This window comes from Hyaena hyaena, unplaced genomic scaffold (assembly GCF_003009895.1).
Source record: "Hyaena hyaena isolate Hyena2069 unplaced genomic scaffold, ASM300989v1 scaffold_132, whole genome shotgun sequence".
In the NCBI taxonomy this organism is placed as follows: domain Eukaryota; kingdom Metazoa; phylum Chordata; class Mammalia; order Carnivora; family Hyaenidae; genus Hyaena; species Hyaena hyaena.
The window spans coordinates 3,189,595-3,205,277 of NW_024080764.1; positions in this window are offsets into that span (position 1 = coordinate 3,189,595).

Genomic DNA, 15,683 nt, shown 5'->3' on the forward strand with positions numbered 1-15,683 from the left:
GTTAAAGATGAAAATGGTGAATCATTAGAAAACTTTATAGAGGAAAGACAGCTAACATAGTAGGAATTGAGGAAATATGTTCTCTCATTTATTCAACTAACATACTGTGTACAAGTACTTTTCTATATATAGGGGTACAAGAGTAAAAATTTTTTACTATCAGCAAGAGTAAAAAATTCATGCCCACCTTCAGTTTACACTCTAATGTGTTGTGTGTGTTATGCTGGGGTTACTCCATTGTTTTGTAGGTAGCCCTAAGGATCCATCTTAAGTATGACTGGAAGGAAATTCCTTGAAGGGATATACAATTTTTTCAACTTCCTGAACTTTGGAATTAGATAGCTTTATGTTGGGATAAATTTGGTTTAGTTTAGGGTTTGAGGTGACTGGCTGTACAGAGATAGAAAAGAAAAATGAAGAGTCAATGGTCCATTCAGGGAACCAGAAAACTGGATGATGATGATGATGATGATGATGGATGAGAAGAACTGCTCTGAGAATAAGAAAATGAGACAATAATATGGACTGAATGTTGTAGTTTAAAATTCATATTTTAAAGCTTAATATTTTAAAAGTTGGTCTTTCAAATTATAATGGAATATTCCCTGTCCCATATATTGGGACACCTGGAAAGATTCATAATTCATACTACAAATATGAAATGGCACCAAAGCTATAATAAAAAATATGTTTTATATAAGTATATAATATATAAACTATAGTACAGATCAATTATGCATGTGTATATCCATTTGAAACTCTAAATAAACTATTGATTGATTTCAATACAACACTATACTAATATCTCATTATGATTAAGTAGGTTTATAAAAATAATTCTGGCATTTCAGTATTAGAAAATCTATTATATCCACAAGTCAAGAGTTCCTAACCTGATAAATATAGTCCCCTTAAATCAATACCCAACATTATATTTATGGATTAAAAACTAGAAGATTCAACATTTAAATTTGGAGGTTAAAAAGCTAAGAAAGCCCACTAGTTCTTTAATACTTTGAACATTATAATGTCTGGGAACCTAATAAGATGCCAAGAAAAAGGAAAAAAAAGGAAAGAAACAGATATCATTATTATCAACTAATCTCATCATCCACAAAGAAAAACTCAAGAGTTTAAAACAATAGAAGATTTAAGCAACGTTGATGGATCTGTGTCTTCTGCTTAAATTCTTTGACACAAATTTGTCATCAAGGAATCCATTCTAAAGACTTAATCATGGATATGATCAAGTATAAGAGGCAAGTATATTTTTACAGCACTATCAAAAGAAAAATAGAAAATAATATTAACACTAATTAATAGAAGAGATTTGATCAAAATGTTTTTGAAGTCAGGGTAATAATATGAAGGAATAATATAGAAATTCTGAGTAAAAAATATATATCAATATACAAAAGCACATATACGTTGTGGTGTCTATTTTGGAATTTATATGTATATAGAAGGGGTACGTGTTGAGAATAATAATTATGCCAAAATGCGAATAGTTACTTTTTGAAATAAGATTATAAGTAATTTCTTTAATTTCTAAAATGTCTATAAAATAGGGAAAAAACAATAAATACAATAAAGTGATTTGCAAATGCCAAAGAATTAGGCCAAATCAAAGATATTTCATCGTCATGTTCCTGCTCTTACCTGCTGTGCTAGGTTGATTGTGTGCCATCTTTCCTCATTTTTCCCATCTTAATACACTGCCTGACACATACCATGCATCCAATAAATCTTTATTAAGCATTTGAGTTATCAAAGAAAGAAGCATTTTCACTTATATCTCCCCTCCCAATTTCTGCCCAAATTAGTCAAAACTTGGCTGCTTTTCAGTAGTAGCTCAGGGTAGTAGGAACTTTAGTCCACCTAACCAAAGACTGTACACAACATTATCAAACCACACTTAATATTATATCAACACATAGTTTGATTTAAATGAGATAAAAATTTGGATAGAGACTTCAATGAAATTGCAGAGCTCACTCTTTCATTTAATGTGCCTAAATACATGTGAAGTATCAAGAAGTATGGCAGTTACTGAAGTTGATATGTATAGGAATCATGCTTTGGGGCATTTTAAAGTCAAATGGGGGAGATGGAGACATGTCAAAACTCAGTGACACATGACAAAGTCTACAATGAAGTAAAACCAAGGGCACCATGAAAGCACAGGAAAAACATCATGTGAGCTTCGATTTGGCTAAAAGGGGAAAATGCACTATTACACCTGGGGGGAGGTCAGGAAATATCTATCGAATGGGTTTTCTCTGAGAAAAGGAGAATGAGAAGAAAAAGTTTATACCAGATAAAGAGAAGTGTGCCCTGTGTCTCCAATGACCTTTACTCAGTGGGGAGCATAACACCATAGTAAGTAGGATCCTTCATGAGACTCAGTGTTTTGGAAACATGTTGTAATATTAGCCTGAAATAGTCAACATTTTAGCTCATATTCAGATATGCTATTAACTTGCTTCACTTTATACTGGGCAATGGTATGTTTTAGAAATTTTATTAAGTTTACAGGCTCAACAATATGCAGTATAGAAAATAAAATAGGCACTATAGGGGCACCTGGGTTGCACAGTGACTTAAGCATCCAATTTCATCTCAGGTCATGATTTCACGGTTCATGAGTTTGAGTCCCAGGTCGGGCTCTGTGCTGACAGCTCAGAGACTGGACCCTGTTTCAGATTCTGTGTGTGTCTCTCTCTACCCCTCCCCCACTCACACTCTGTGTGTTTCTCTATCTCTCTCAAAAGTAAATATTAATTTTTTTAAAAGAAAAGAAAATAGGCACTATAGAAAATAAAACCATTCTCAGAGCTCCTGGGTGGCTCTGTCGGCTAAGCCTCCACTTGGGCTCAGGTCATGATCTCACGGTTAGTGGGTTCGAGCCCCACATCGGGCTCTGTGATAACAGCCAGCTCAGAGCCTAGAGCCTGCTTCAGATTCTGTATCTCCCTCTCTCTGACCCTCCCCTGCTCTCTCTCTCTCAGAAATAAATCATTTAAAAAAAAAGAAAAAGAAAATAAAACCATTCTCTAAGACACAAACAGAATAAGAACAAACAAAATAAGAACCTTTTATAAAAAGTTTTCTTTTTCAGGAAATGGATTTGATTAGAAACTTTAATATATTCAATAAATTTGCTATTTGACTTTTTCACCCTATTCTGCCATCAGAATTACTCTATTTTGAAAAATATTGTGGTCTGAGCTAAGAATGAAAACTAACTCTAATACCACCCAAAAAAGGAACCTAATTTTGCCTTGTAAAAAAGCACAACATCTGTGCAACTTCTGCACACTTAGAAAAAATAGAAACTCTAGTGTACCTTCCTTTGGATTCATGTAACTCACTAAATGCACTGATGGCATTACTTATAAGGTAGCCTGATAGTTTTAAAATATATGAAAAAAAATCATTTAACATGTTAGAAACTTTACAAGAAAAGGTTCACAATGAAATTTAAATGTCAATGGGAAATAATGGCAAACACAGTCCAGGCTGTGTAGGTGTTTATTGGGGCCTTCACCTTGGTGACCTCCACATCTCTGTGATAACTGCCCCCAGCAGGGGCTCAATTTCTGATGTGAGCCTTTTAATAAAACTCTTAATGTTTTAGGGGCGCCTGGGTGGCTTAGTCGGTTAAGCGTCCGACTTTCGCTTAGGTCATGATCTCATGGTCCGTGGGTTTGAGCCCCACATCGGGCTCTGTGCTGACTGCCAGCTCAGAGCCTGGAGACTGTTTCAGTCTGTGACTCCCTCTCTCTCTGACCCTCCCCTGCGCACGCTGTCTCTCTCTCTCTCCTAGAAATAAATAAAACATTAAAAAATTTTTTAATAAAAATAAAATAAAATAAAATAAACTCTTAATGTTTTAAATAGAAGAATGTTGCAAAAAAAAAAGTCTAAAATAATTGCTTTAAAAATCTGAAATTTTATTCTTGTTTTCTTAAAACCTCCATCTAAAGCCTGGCTTTAGATAAGGAATGTCTGAAGTGATGAGATCCTCTGTATTAACAAGAGAACTTATTCTTTCTGTCCAAGGATGAACTTAATGGGCTACATGCAAAGATTTGCAGTGATTCTGTTTGGCTCTCATTGAAATACAGGTGTTTTGGGCTGCTGTAGCAAAAATACCATGGACTGAGTTTAAGATCAAGGCACAGGAAGATTTGATATCTATTAAGAATACTCTTACTGGTTCGTAGATGACAGTCTTCACTTTGTCCTCACATGGTGAAGAGAGAGCTCTATACTCTATATCCCTTTATAAAGGTACCAGCCTCCAGGGATGCCTGGGTGACTCAGATATTTGAGATCTGACTCTTGATTTCGGCTCAGGTCATGATCTCATGGTATGTGGGTTCAAGCCCTACATCCAGCTCTGCACTGACAGTGCAGAGCCTGCTTAGGATTCTCTGTCTCTCTCTCTCTCCATGCCTCCCCCACCCACATTCTCCTCTTTCTCTCAAAATAAATAAACATTAATAAGTAAGTAAGTAAGTAAATAAAGACATCGGTCTCATCATGGGGGCCCGACCTCCAATATCTCATCAAAACCCAATTGTCTCCGAAACATCTACCTCCAAATATCATTACACCAGGAACAGGCTTCAAAATATCTATCTGGCTGCACACAAACATTCTAATGCACATAGCAAGAATCGAGTGTCAACTCAAGCTCGATTGCTTTATGCATCCACTCTCTTATCAAAATCTAAGTCTTTGCTTTTATTAACATAATTGGTTGTAAATGGTAAGATATAATGGAGTTAAATATACAGGCAAAGAGGAACACTTAAAGCTTATTATACATCTCACATTCTTCTCCAAAAATATGATACTTGTCTTAAAAACTAATGGCTTAAATGCTCCTTAGCTCATTGAACAAGGAATTATTTTTATTCCCTCTTTTAATATATTCTAGCAGTTCTTAAACTTCATAGTATATAAGAATTACTATACAGAATTTTACACATAACAATATAGAACATATATCTAAGTCTAATCTAACTGTATAACAGGATGCCTCACAATTCTTCGATTCAGGAAAGTATCCTTGTCACAAAAATGTATCCTAGAGACTTCAAGCAAGGGTAGTTTACTTGTGGCAAGTCTTTTTCACCAAAATGCCAAATTCTAGAAAGAAAGAGAAAGAATACAGGGCTACATGTTTCTCTGTCTCTCTTTTTCTCTCTCTCTCTCTAACTCTATCCCTTCCATTTTAAGGAATTATCAATACTTGTTAACATTATAAATGCAACTATAGCAGTTTATAAAGGTTCTAGATGTTAAAGCCATAAATATTTGGACTCTTGTGTTTTGAAGTATCTTTCATCTCTATTTGGAGACTGCTGGTCTGGAAATTTGATAAGAACACAAGTCTAAAGGGGCGCCTGAGTGGCTCAGTCGGTTAAGCATCTGACTTCGGCTCAGGTCATGATCTCACAGTTCGTGGGTTCGAGCCCCGTGTCGGGCTCTGTGCTGACAGCTAGCTCAGAGCCTGGAGTCTGCTTCAGATTCTGTGTCTCTCTCTCTCTCTGACTCTCCCCTGCTCACGCTGTCTCTCTCTCTCAGAAATAAATAAAAAACATTAAAAAAAAAAAAAACGCAAGTCTAAAGTCAGAGAGAGAGGTTAAAGGGACCTGAATTAAGTCAAGAACAGAGAGGATAGAGAAAAAGGAAGTTAAGGAAACAGAACAGTTGGGGAACAGGTTTGATAGGCAGTAGTGGAGTCCGTGAGGTAAAACAGCTGACTCCCAGGTTCCTGGCTCACGTGATTCTGGGGACTATTCCATCATGACCTAAGACTGAGTTTGTGCTGCCTAACAACAGACAAAGCCATCTGAAACGTGAAGCAAGCCTCTGACTGTTGTCCTTTTAGTTCCTGTGGTCCTGAGATGATTAACCTATTTTTTGGGGGGGAGATCTTCTCTGAGAAATTATAAATAAATAAAAAATACAAATTAAGGTGTTTTCCGATTTAGGGGAAAGAGCACAAACTGTACTTCCGATGTGGCAGATGTGAAGCTTTGCCAGGTCTCGAGTTCTGAAAGGAGAAAAGAGGCAAACACTCCCGCACGCAGTGACACCACTTTCCTCTCAGGGAATGTATAGCTGAGAAGTGGTGGTTAAGCCTATGGGAGTAGAAACAAGGTATTAGTCACCAAAAGATCATAACCAATATGACGAAGAAAAAAGATTCAACAATTTAGGTAGCACCTGGTCACTGCTTTTCTGATAACCCCCGGGCCCCTGGAAATTGTGTTGTTTCCATGAAAGGCAGACAGCAACATGAGACTGAAGGAGGAAATATGTCCACATGAGCCTAGAACATTCTACAATCATATCAATACAGATTCCACAAATATTTAGAAACATGTGTCTCTTTGTAACTTAATGTAGAGTGTATTTCATCTGAAAATAGAATTGCAATCAATTCTTGAATATATAGCCACAGATTACATGCATGTGGGTTACTATGCTATAAGAAATACTTTTATTTTTCAATTAATGGACTTGCTGGCTCACAATACTCTATTTAACCTGATTTTGTTTCCTGGCTGCACTGACCCACAAATCTCATAGTTACCCTGGAAAAGCTCTTTGTAGGCAATGTATAGCATTGCCTCAGAAGTTTGAACTAAAAAAGTTACAAGGTTCATATAAGCCAGTAAAATTTTATTAACAAATTTTATTTAATTTTATTATTTCATTTTATTTATTTCATTTTATTTTTTATTTTATTTTTAAAATATTTATGTATTTATTTTGAGAGAGTGAGAGTGTGGAGGGGCAAAGAGGGAGAAAAAGAAAGAATCCTAAGCAGGCTTCACACTGCCAGCACAGAGCCCAACACAGGGCTCAATCCCATGAATTGTGAGACCATGACCCCAGCTGAAATCAAGAGTCTGATGCTCAACTGACTGAGCCACCCAGGCATCCATCCATCCATCCATCCATTCATTCATTCATTCATTCATTCATTCATTCATGAGGCAGAGAGAGCGCCAGCCGGAAAAGGGCAAAGGGAGAGGGGAGAGAATCCCAAGCAGGCTCCAGGATCAGGGCAGAGCCCAACATAGGACTAGATCTCATGACTGAGAGATAACAACCTGAGCTGAAATCAAGAGTCAGACTCTCAACCAACTGAGCCATCCAGGTGCCCCCAACAAGTTTTATTTTAAAAGTTCGAATGAACATAGGATCTTATTAATAAGTTGATAAGAAGTTAAAGAAAATCTAGTGATGGATGGAGTTTGACACTGAGACTAAGAAAAATGACTATTCCATGGGCTCAGAGCATACCAATTTTCTCTGCTCACAAATAAGGATTTTATATATTCACACGAGTACACACAAGTGCGCACACTTTAATTATAGATATTTTTTAAATGTTTATTTTGAGAGAGAAAGAGGGTGAGCTGGGGAGAGACAGAGAAAGAGGGAGAGAGAATCCCAAGCACTGACAACATGAAGCCCAGTGTGGGGCTTGAACTCACAAATAGTGAGATCATGACCTGAGCTGAAATCAAGAGTCGGATGATAACCGACTGAGCCACTAATTACAGGCACCATAATTATAGATTTTTTTTTAAATTATTAATTCTATAGTTATGGAGCAGTGCCTTCATACGGCTGTTATGAAGCCTAAGGCCTGACATGCAATAACATCTTTGCATTGACAAGCACATCTGTCCCTTTCAACCTTATACCCAGCACAAATGTAGTTTCAATGTATTTTTATGTGCCTTGTTATCTGATGCCAGAAACTGATTTATACTTACAAATTCCCATTCTGGAGTCCAATTCAGAATGGGCCTATGTAATGAGTCTATACCATATCTACAAAAAACATATCAATAAATATACTATTTTTGTTAAATTTTGTACCTGTATGATTGCTTTTGCAGTTTGATAAATAACTTTACTCTATGGCTTAGACAAATAACCTTTGAAATGCTTTTTTTTTCCTGTTACCTTAAGCACTTGGAAGAAATCTTCCCCCTTACTTTCTTATTTCCTCTTATTTTCAGTATACAGTTTTCTAACGAGAACATGGCTGCTATCTTAAAACCTCATCTCATTCCATAATATTTAATACAACACTTATGATGTTCTGACTCAAAAAAAGTAATCCTAAAGGACATTTACACTAGAAGGGGGAAATGGTAAGGCTGACAAAAAAAATACTGTCAAAAATGATAGATCTGAAATTTAGAACTTTAGAAAGAAATAGGCTGGGAGAAGCAAAACGGTATCATTTAGCCTTCTAGTAAAATCAATATGTCTTTTGGATTGAGGGGAAAAAGGTAACCAAGTTGTTTGACAGTAAAAGGTGGAAAAGAAAATTGTCTTCAGTGAAAGTGGTTAAGAAAGAACCAAGCAGTTTTACAATTAGGTTTTCTTTGCAATAAATTCAAGTACCAGTCATATCTACTCACATGCATCTTTGTTTAATGTTTTGGAGGGTTTTAGACATTATTTACATTGAATATTTATTAAATATTTTTAAACTTTTTCATTGTAAGATAAAGTAAACCCAATAGAAAGGTATGTGTGGCCTAACAAATTAGTTCAATACCTATAAACTTGTAACCACAGCTCACTTCAAGATAGAACTTTGCTACTCATCCTTAGAAGCTGCTTCCATGGACCATATCCCCACCACAGCCCTCCTCTCCCTCCTAAAGCAACCGTGTTTCTCACTTTCATTGTAATCCCTCCTTAATTTTATTTTTAAATAGATTGATCACCTAAATGTACTTCTGTAAACATAATTTTATTTTTCTCACTTTCAAATCTTGTTACGTCTTTAATTTTTTTAAATAAATAATTTCTTTTCATCCTTTTCTTTTCAGGGGAATCTTCTATATTTTGGATTCTGCAGGTGCAATCACACAGTGCAATTCAATATGTTCTTCTGTTCTCTGTATGTCTTTCAAATTAGAGGCTGGAGCAGACTCAATTTCTCTCTCGTGAGATTAGAGGTAGTACTATGTTATTTTTTACCTTTTTTTAATGTTTATTGTTTATTTTTGAGAGAAAGAGAGAGACAGGGTGCAAGTGTGGAAGGGGCAGAGAGAGAGAGAAGGAGACACAGAATGTGAAGTAGGTTCCAGGCTCTGAGCTTGTCAGCACCGAGCCTGACATGGGGCTCAAACCCACAAACTGTGAGACCATGACCTGAGACGAAGTCAGATGCTTAACTGACTGAGCCACCCAGGAGCTCCTGTAATGCTCTGTTCTTGCATCAGGACACCCATACTGTCTGGTTGCCTATCCTTTTGTCATATTAAAAGCCATTGAGGGGTGCCTGGGTGGCTCAGTTTGCTAACCATTTGACTTAGGCTCAGGTTATGATCTCACAGTTCTTGGTTTCCAACCCTGTTCAGGCTGAGCTGCTGACATCTCAGAGCCTGGAGCCTGCTTCGGATTCTGTTTCCCTCTCTCTCTCTCTCTGTCCCTCTCCCATCCACATTCTCTTTGTCTCTGTCTCTCTCTCTCTCAAAAATGAATAAACATTAAAGAAAAGACATTGATCATTTAGGCCCATCTCTATTCATTTATTGGGGTTGCGAAAATGGTGATGTTCTAATTGTGACATTTCTTTCGAACATGCTACCTTGTGATATTTTTTCAGCGACATTTCTCAAGTAGAAATTGGTTAATAGTACAGTTCATAGGGAAGGTAGGATAAGTATTTTCCTTTATTTACCAGTTTTTCAGATATCTTTAATATGGCATTTTTCAAACATTCGGTTCAAATTCCTTTCTGTGTTTTCAATCAGGCATGACTTTATTCAAGCTATCAGTCATGATACTGAAATAACTACAATATGTATTTGTCCAAATAGTATATTGCATAAAATCAACCCAAAAGTCAATAGTTGCTGAAAAGAAAATCAGTATGTTTGTGTCATTGCCCTTGAAACACATATTTATCTGCCAGGAAAAATAAATGTTTATTTGTATTAAAATGGAAGGGAGAAGGTTAAATAGCATAATGTTTTCAGAATGCTTCAAGACTAGTTGCAATTTAGTGGCCTAATTTGCTTACTTATCCTTGGTGACCTACTAACAGGCTGATTCTCTTTTTATATATAATAGAAAGCATGGAGGGTATCTTGAAAAAAAGTAAAATCAAAATCCTCAAATCTCAACTCCTCCACTATTCTTTAAATATAATCTAATCTAGAAATGGCTCCACTGGCAATAAAATTTCTAAACAGCTATAATGTTATTGTCAGTAATAATCTTCTCTCATACCTGTTTATTTTTCCATCTTTATATAAATTTGCAATCCCTCCAGTATTATATTAGTAAGAGCTATTGTGTTCTTTGAACTTTTCTACCTAATCTTCCAAAGTAGTGTGATCATCCTAAAAATCACTGAAATTTTGACTCAGTCATCTCACTAATGCCTACATGGCTACACAAATATATTAGTTTCAGCCTGGTGATTTCAAATAATACCTTTAATTCACCTAAGATTTTTCCCCCCAAAGTTGAAGAATCTCAATAACAAAGGAAAAAGCAAATGAGACTTTTATCTATCTAGTTCTTTGGGAAAGTTCCTGCTGCTTTGGGGCAAGATCATGAAGGCAAAGTTCTGATTTGGAAATATCTGTTCAAATCTCTCCAACCCCTTAAAACACTTCATCTTTTCTCCTTTCGACTCAGAACACAATATTGGTATTTTTTTTTTTTTTCTTTCTGACAACCGGGACAATCTCCTCCTACCTTTAAGGCTGTACCACTCAGTTTTGATTGCATTGCAATAGCTCAACTATACATTTAAGTTCACCTATGAAGAATATTTATTAGATGTCCAGAAAGACGAAGAAATCTGTTATACAAATTCTTGTTTAAGAATGGCAGACTCAAAGTGTGATCCAAATACTCATATGCTCCTGTACAGACACAAGCTTCCTCTGCAACTGGGTTGCAGCTATTTGATCAGTTTCTTCACCACTGGGATGTAAATAAAAGTGGTGTGAATCATTTTCAGGCCTGGTGCTTAAAATCACCCTACATGAATCCAACCCTCTTTGGTCCCCCTGTGGGGACTTTGACAGCCTGGGTTCAAGATGACAGAGCTAAAAGATGGAGTTTGAGTCACTGGAGGGGAAAGACCTGATCCACGTTGACAACATGGGAGGGGAAAATAAACATATTTTATGTTAAGCCTTAGGGATTGTATGGTTTGCCTTTTGCAACACCTACTATCACTCACTCCTACTAAAACAAAGCAAATGGCTTAATACATGCACTTTGTATTTTTAGAAAAAATTGCAGGAGAGGTTTTGCTTTAGGGTACTGCCCTTGGCTATGTTTTTATTGTATCTTCAAAATAAAGAAAAGACAAAAACCAGTCAACTTCCCTAATTAATATTTGGCTATCCATTTATTTGATTTCAGATGAAACTGAAGTCAAATATAAGTCATTCCTCCTGGTATAAAAAGAGCAAGTTAATAGAGGCCGACAGACATGTGTTTGAATTTCAGCTCTGCATTTTTCCGGCTGTGCAGCTGTGGGCAAGTTATTTAACCTTTATGAGCTATAGCTTCTTTCCTCTACATTGGAATTAAAATATTTTTTTTTGAATGCTGTGAACCCTATCAAGAGTATAATCATATAATTCCCTTCCCTCACCTGTACTTCTTTAATTGGATTTTCATGGATCCACAAGCAATTCATTCACTATTCATATTATCTACTCACACCAACAACATATTCTAATAACTGAGGTTGGATTATCATATTATAATCATTACTGCCCCAAAGACAGCCTAGTATATTAAATTAATAGCTATTCTATTTCTAAGATTTAGTATAAAGAAGATCTAAATACAAATACTAGTATTGCTTGGTTTTATTGGGAATTAGCATGAATTTGTGAGTCTCAGTTTTCACAAATGAAAAATGGGGATAATAAAGTGTAATATGTACCTCAAAAATTATGTTAAGTAAAAATATGATTAGAAGCAGATGGCAACATCCAGGGCCAAAACAAAGATTAATTCTCTTCCTGAAATTTTACAGGTATTTATGAATTCCAAAAATTTTCAGAAATCTTCTTTATTTATCACTGTTAGGTAATGCTAGTTTGTAAGAATTCACTGGGGACTTAAATTGATAAACTAATTCATCACAATTGAATATCTCATACTATTTCCATGCACAGCATTAACACAGATACATACATTAGGACAATCCCCAAATCCCTGTCTAAAATTGAAAAAGAATTCCTCTGAAAGATTTAATAGTTCATATCAAATATTCCATTTAACATTCCATTCTATATACTCCATCAATCTTTTGATTGACTGACTTTGAAGCTCTATTAATGCTTCCTACAGTCAAAGTTTTAATGGAGTTTAATGGAACTCATCCAAATCTATAATAGCATATTCCCCCTAAATTAACTTATAACCCACAAGTTAATGAAATGAATGCAGCTACCATTTACCCAGAGGGAGTCAAAATGTAGGACTCATCACCAGGGAAATAGCCTAGTGACTTAGTTCCCTTCAGTTCAGCCCTGGGAAACCTTAACCCTGAAGGTGCATTAAAAATGCTACTGAAGGCCTATGCATCCTTTAACAAGAGCACTGGGACAGAGAAAAAAAAAAAAAAAGGTGTTTTAAATCCTATAAAAAAATTAATAATTGCAGAAAATGAACCAAAATTTTGAGACCAGTGGCGAGGTCTTAGGTTTATTTTATTTTTGGTGTAGTGCTTTACACTTTTTACACTTAATGAGACACCTGATAATGTTTATGGAATAAACCAATACACATGTGCTACTTTAAATAAGCTGCAACTTTTAAAAGTTACTAAAATCAGAATTCACAATCAATTTACATTATACTATATTTTCCTTCCTGAATAAAATATTCCAGAAATGGCTGGTTTTCTCAGAAAAGGGTTTGTCCTCTCTCTCTTGAGTTCAGAAGTAATCAAGTGTTTGGGAAATAGGTCATTTGAGGAAAGGCTACAGAGCTGAATTTATTTACAACAGAGAACAGAAGGCTGACAAAGTATATGGTGGAGGTGCTGGAGGCTGGGGGATTTACAATTTTCAACTATATAAAGCAAGAGCATATGGGAGGTGTTAAGCAGCTGTTCTATTTCTGCTCAGGAAATAGTTATGCTTAGGAGTCCTAGCCATCAGAAATAGTACGAATGGATCAAAGTTATAGCCAGGCAAATATTAGCTCATCATATAAAAAGAACATTTTTAAAATTAGAGCTGTTAGAAATTGAAATAGGCTGCCTTAGGAGGTAGCATGCCCTGATGGCTCTGGTGCCTCACTGAACAGGCAGACTTGGCATATCTCTATTATAATGCTTTCCCATTTCAGTGTGAAAAGGAAAGACAAAACAAGAGAGAGGGAGAGAGAGAGGGAGAGAGTGAGAGAGGGAGGGAGAGAGAGCGAGAGAGAGAGGGAGATTAAGGTATCCATATGAGCATTACCAGGAGACAAGCATAATCCTCAGTAGCAATGGAAGAGTTTTGTTTATGAAGATGTCTTAATGGGGCATGTTAGTTATAGAAATGAGGGCTTCAGTAACTATTATGATATGGTAAATAATTTTCTAATACAGTTGCAGGGACTTAGAAGTTCTTCTCTGATTACAGTAGAGAGGAAAGGGAGAAGAAAAATGGAGCAGAGGGAAGATGTGGGAAAGGAGAAGGGAGATCCAGCAACATGGTGAAATTCAGGAACCTTGGAGTAGTATGACCTTGAATTTTTAAGAATAATGGTTGTATGACTTTCAGTTCAAGGTAGTTTCTTATTCTATGCTATGTTAAACACTATCATTTAAATATTTATTGGCTACCTATCATAAGGCAGGAAGTTTCCTGTGGTATGGAAATTCAGTGGAGAACAGGACACTCCCATAGACTTCAGTTCTAATTATGATGATACGTGGCAAACAAGTAAACTGATTAATCTATAATAAGATGACACGTAATGAAAAATCACCATGAAGAAAAAGGCAAAAGTGGTAAAAGGCGGAAGTGTGACTCAGCACAAAGTGGTGTCTTAACACCTGTTGGGAATATTTTTCCTGATGAGGTGATATTTGAGCAGACTCTTGAGGAAAGGAGGGATTCTCCATGTGGAGTCCTAAAGGGTACATGTTTCAGATGGAGGTAACAGCAAATGCCAAGCTCCAGAGGTGTAAAGGGACTGTATGTGCTCAAAATCAAAATTAGCAAGGATAAGAGAGAGAGGAGCTGAAGTCATGAGGGCAGTCTTGGGGTTTAAGCAGGCAGTAATAATATTCTGATGTACATTTTAAACACACTGAAAAGAAAGGTCACTGTGTTTGGACGGGGAGGAATGTTGTGGAGGTCAAGATTGTTTAACAGGTTCTATTTAAAAGGACAGTCTACAGACTTCTGATACATTGGATACACGGTGAAAGAAAAAGAATCATTTTTTTTTTTTAATCACAAGAAATTGAATGAATTTTGACGGCACTTAAAGGAACGGAAGGAAACAGATGTGAGGGGGCAGAGAATGAAGAGTCCCATTTTGGATGTGTTAAAAAGGGAGCCCAGGGCTGAGAGATAAATATGGATGGTATTAGCATATAAAGGGTATATACAAAATAAAAGTAAGTGACTCAGTGAGGTGAGTTAGAGGGTGAGTATAAAGAAGTGAAAAGAGGGACACCTGGGTGGCTTAGTTGGCTAAGTGGGTTAAGAGTCTGACTTGATTTCTGCTCAAGTCATGATCTCATGGTTCGTGAGTTCAAGTCCCCCATCAGGCTCTATGCTGACAGCTCAGAGCCTGCTTGGGAATCTCTTCCCTCACTCTCTGTCCCTCCCCTGCTTTGTGTGTGTGTGTGTGTGTGTGTGTGTTCTCTCTCTCAAAATAAATAAGTAAACATTTTTTTTTAAGTGGGAAGAAAGCCAAGCACTAAACCCTAGAGGAATACAAATTTAAACAATTAGAATCAAAAGGGAGGATACAGCAAAGCAATTGGTGTAATGCTTTGGTGTAATGGTGTAATGGAAATAGGTGGAAATGTGAGAATGAGGCACCTTGAAATTCAAGTGAAGGATATATTTCCTAGAAAGGAGGAGTCAACTCTTTACTCCCATATTTAAAAAAGACAGTAAGTATGACTAAAATAAAGTCTAAGGATAAAATAGTGGGATGTGTCAATATGAAGGTTCTTAGTGACCGGAGAGGGAGGCTTTAGAAGGTTGCTGGGGATAATAGTCTGATTGGGCTGCGCTAAAGAATGAGACTGGCAAGTGAAGAAGTCAGTATTTTAGATACTTTTGAGAAATTTTGCTGCAAAAGGGAACAGAAAAATAGAGGAGTTAAATGGATGGGAAAGTTTGCTTTTGTTTTTCTGTTGTTTGTTTATGTTGGGAGACATCACATCATGCTGGAACGCTAAGGAACTTATGCAAAGAGAAGTATGATTTGGAAGAGATCTGAGGTAATTAGGGGTGCCGGGTGTCTCAGTCAGTTAAGTGTCAAACTCTTGATTTCAGCTCAGGTTATGATCCCGCAGTTCCTGGGTTCAAGCTTCACATCGGGCTCTGACGCTAGTGGCGGGAAACCTGCTTGGGATTCTCTCTCTCTCTGCTCCTCCCTCACTCATGCATTCTCTCTCCCTCTCTCAAAAATAAATA